General features: G+C 40.7%; 1 pseudogene; it reads right to left on the bottom strand.

Moving 5' to 3' along the window:
• Positions 1-354: 354 nt before the first annotated feature.
• On the bottom strand, positions 355-1979 carry LOC132674699 (triosephosphate isomerase-like; annotated as a pseudogene).
• Between the last annotated feature and the right edge of the window lie 2212 nt (positions 1980-4191).

The raw sequence follows: 4191 nt of genomic DNA, 5'->3' as shown, positions 1-4191 counted from the left end.
TTTAAACTTTCTGGCCCTTTTGGTTTGAGCCTCAATAAAATGTTTTTTTTTAAATAAATTTATAATGTTTTCTCTTTCCTTGACTGCATAGAGGTATCATTATATCTTTTATAGATGATCCAATAAAGCTCTAAGAGATAAAGTATCTGTCCAAAATTGAAAATCACTGTCAAAGTTAAGACCAAAACTGAGTTCTAAGTTCACTACTCTCAACCATGCAACCTACTTGATCAATACAACAAAATACCAACAGGTGAATGCATTATTATATCTAGAATAAAATTAGAGTGGCTACAAAATTGAATGCAATTTTCCATCTGCTTTATTGATAAAGTCACTAATTACTACATTTCAACCATACTGAAAATACAGTCAACTCAGGCCAATTTTTCTCATCTGAATTTGCCAAGATTTGTGTCTAAAGAATGCCAGCAGACACATCTGTCTTTGTATATGCCAAACTAGACTGACACAATCCACCCTATTGTATTTTGGGCATACTCCAATGGCTGCTCAACCTGTACATTTAATCTGTTCATACCCATAGTCTGAGAGTAAATGCACATTTGTTTACAGAGTGTACTAATTGCAGTTATTATGTTAACATATTTAGATGATGTACTAATACACAATGTAAAAATATGCTCAAATGCCAAAAAGGTAACAAGTTTGCATGCATCTGGCAACTTCTGATACATTGGCTTTCTTAAATCAAGAATGAGAAGGGAAATCCTTTGGATATGATTTAACAATTGCATTGCACACTATTTCTTTCCTTCTTATTTAAAAAAAAAAAAGTTTGTTTATTGGTTTTTTAGTGCCAGGTGTTTATTTTCCCCACACAGTGAGATTGCTCACATATACAACACACACAGGCGCTGGCACCATGGGAGAGAAGAGCACCCCTGGCCTCTGTGGGGAGAACAGGACTTTCAGCTCTTTGTCTCATGGCACAAGATGGGGGAGGAGAATGGCTTCTCTCTCCTACCCTCACTGGGGACTGAGGAGACCCATGAACAAATTCCACACCTTCCACCTCTCAGCCAAGGAGGAGCCACCTTGGTGACATGTTTAGTTCCAAACATGACAGTAGGTGGAAAAGGGACTGGCCTGGTCCCAACCATTATAGGGTAAGATGTAAATGATAAGGAAGGGGTATAGTTTGGCCACGAAGGGGACAGGTGACACCATCAGAAGCATGTGCGGGGTGGAGATGTGTGGGAGGTAGGAGCACAGTCACTGGGCTTCTGAGCTACCTACTCCCTGGCTTATCAGGAAAAGGAGGGGAGATGGATGGGCTTGTTTGGCATTGATGATATCCACAAACTTGGGCTTGAGGAAAGCCCCACCCACGAGGAAGCCATCCACATCAGGCTGGCTTGCTAGCTCCTTGCAGGTTGCCCCAGTCACAGAACCTCTATAGATGCTATGGGTACTCTAAGCCACTGCGTCAGAGACATTAGACGTCAGCCATCCCTGGAGCTTTTCTTGTACTTCCTGAGCTTGTTGGGGCGTTGCAGTCTTGCCAATACCAATGACACATACAGGCTCATAGGCTCCAGTCAGTCCTTCACATTATCTGTGATGATCTTGGTTTGCTCAAAAACGACCTTCTCAGTGATGCCAGCTTCCCTCTCATCTAGTTTCTCCCCCATGCAGGGGTTTACTCCAAGTCCCTCTGCCAGGGCAGGGGCCACTTTCTGTCCAATCAGCTCATCTGACTTCCCAAAGACACGCCTTCTTTCCTCCCCCCCCCCCCCCCCCCCCCCCGCCCCCCGAGACTACCCACGTGGCTCCACAGTCTTTGATCATGGCAGGGCTGATCTCCCCAGTAAAGGCTGCGTTAGGCACTTTGTAGCAGTCCTGCACAGCCACAGCAATCTTGGGATCTAGCTTCTGTCGGACAAAGTCGATTAGGCAGTTGGGGGGGTGGGGTGCACAAACCACTTGGATGTCATGTCAGCCAGCACCATGGTCATGTTCGGAGTGGTGATGAGTTCCTCCAGGTTCTTCTTCCGCCCATACATCTTCCTGTCCCCCTCCACATGCCCCCCTCCCCACGAAGAACTTCCTCGAGGGGGCCGTGGCGCTGGAATTGACACATGGAAGGTGTATCACCCTAAAAAATAACTTTTGAGATCTGTCACCTATGCACTTCACTCCAAGGGCACAGCTATGTACATTAAAGCTCTTTCTTGCAACAAAATTTGCATGGACTACTCCATGTAATTATGAAATTCTTAATTATACTGAGAATTTTCTAGGAAGAAAAAAAGTAGCTATCAACACTAACCCGGAGAAAAACAGAAAACTTGAATAGACCATCAACCATGGAGAAATTTGCAAAAAGTATTGACTAATCATTTTTACAAAAGACTTCAAAGACAGATAGTTTTACTAGTGACCTCTTCAGAAATGCAAGAAACCTTTCATGTTTTGTCATAAAATTCTCTTAGGCTTTCTCAGTATATAAGCATACCTTCAAATATTAAATTGGATTTTCCTTTTTAAAAAAGGTAGTCTAGATAATCATTAAAAATAGGGTTACTGGAGTCAGATAGACCTGTTTTTGCATGCCAGCTCTACCGTGTATAAGATGTGTAACTTTAGTCAATTTAATTGACCTCTCCAAGTCACAGTCTCTTCATCAGCAAAATTAGAATAATAGCAATAATGGATTTCTAATAGCACCTGACGTATGGTAAATGTCATTAGATATCAAATAATATTATTGCTCATAACAATACTCATAAACATAATTATTGCTTTATTGGATATTCTGAACAATTCTAAAAGACACAGAATGGAAATAAAAGGTATAAGTAGAAAAGATTAAGTGACTATTATTATTAACCAGTGCACAATTTACATAACTGGAATTCCAAGAGAACTGCAAATTTCTTAGAATTATCATAGATTAGAAAAGTAGCCAGGTATAAGACAAATAAATAAAAACAATAGCTTTCCTTAATAAGTCAGAATAATTATTATAAAAGTATTTCATTTGTGGGGTACCTGGGTGGCTCAGTTGGTTAAGACTCTGAATCTTGATTTCAGCTCAGGTCATGATCTCATTGTTTGTGAGTATGAGCCCCCCATGGGGCCCTGCACAGAGTCTGCTTGGGATTCTCTCTCTCTCCCTCTCTCTCCCTCTACCTCTCTCTCTCTCTCTCTCTCTCTCTCTCTCTCTCCTTCTCTCTCCCTCTCTCTCCCTCTCTCTCCCTCTACCTACCTCTCTCTCCCTCTCTTTTTCCCTCCCTCTCTGCCCTGCCTCTGCTCATGCACTCTCTCTCTCTCTCAAAAAATAAACAAACATTAAAAAATATATTTCACTTGTATATGCAACAAAATTTTCCTGGAAGAATAAATGGAAGAGTATATATACAACAAATTTGGAAAGAAGAAGAAAGGGAAATTGATAAAGTTGTCATGAGAACTGACAGAAACCAATATGTCAGAAAATCTTTGTCTGGAAATACACACATTCAAACACACTTATGAGTTTAACATATGACAAAGAAAACATTGTAAATCAGTAGTGAAAGGATAGAACACCAATACTTGTTAGGAAAGCTATTTGGGAAATAATCAAGTTAGGTCTTCATCTATGTAATGACCACATGCCTACTGGTTGTGTCTGCAGCTCAAAATATTACCCCTTCCCCGGTAACTACCCTTCCCCTGATTCTTTGATAATGAATTTGATCCAGAGAATGGACTCTTAAAAGCCAGGGTTCATCCAATGTGACCTCATTTCAGGGCAACATTAAGCACCATATCCAAACTAGAAACACAGGGCCATTTTAGTGGAATTTGGACTGGAAGTGAAGATTTAGTCTTTCTCTGTATTGTTGGATGGTTCCCACTGGGACAAGGAAGTAGAGAAAACAAATGGGAAGGATGAGGAAATGGAATGAGGGCATAGGCCAGGGATGAAAAAGAATGGAATCCCAACAGCATGCCCATCCTGGTTCCCTGTCTCTCCCCAAAGTGTCACTGCATCCCAAACATGGTTCCGTGAAATATCCCTGTATTCATTAGAAGCAATCTAACCTTTGAAAGCTTCACAATTCTTGTGACTTGCATCCAAACTATTCCTAAATAAAATTACTTTATCTACCAAAATAAATCCCAAATGAAATATACACTAAATTTTAAAATGAAGCATAAGGCAACTATAAAAGTATTCAT

Source organism: Panthera onca, chromosome A2 (genome assembly GCF_046562875.1).
Source record: "Panthera onca isolate mPanOnc1 chromosome A2, mPanOnc1 haplotype 2, whole genome shotgun sequence".
Taxonomy (NCBI): Eukaryota; Metazoa; Chordata; class Mammalia; order Carnivora; family Felidae; genus Panthera; species Panthera onca.
The sequence above is the reverse complement of the archived record's forward strand: the minus strand, read 5'-3'. Positions and strand labels throughout refer to the sequence as shown.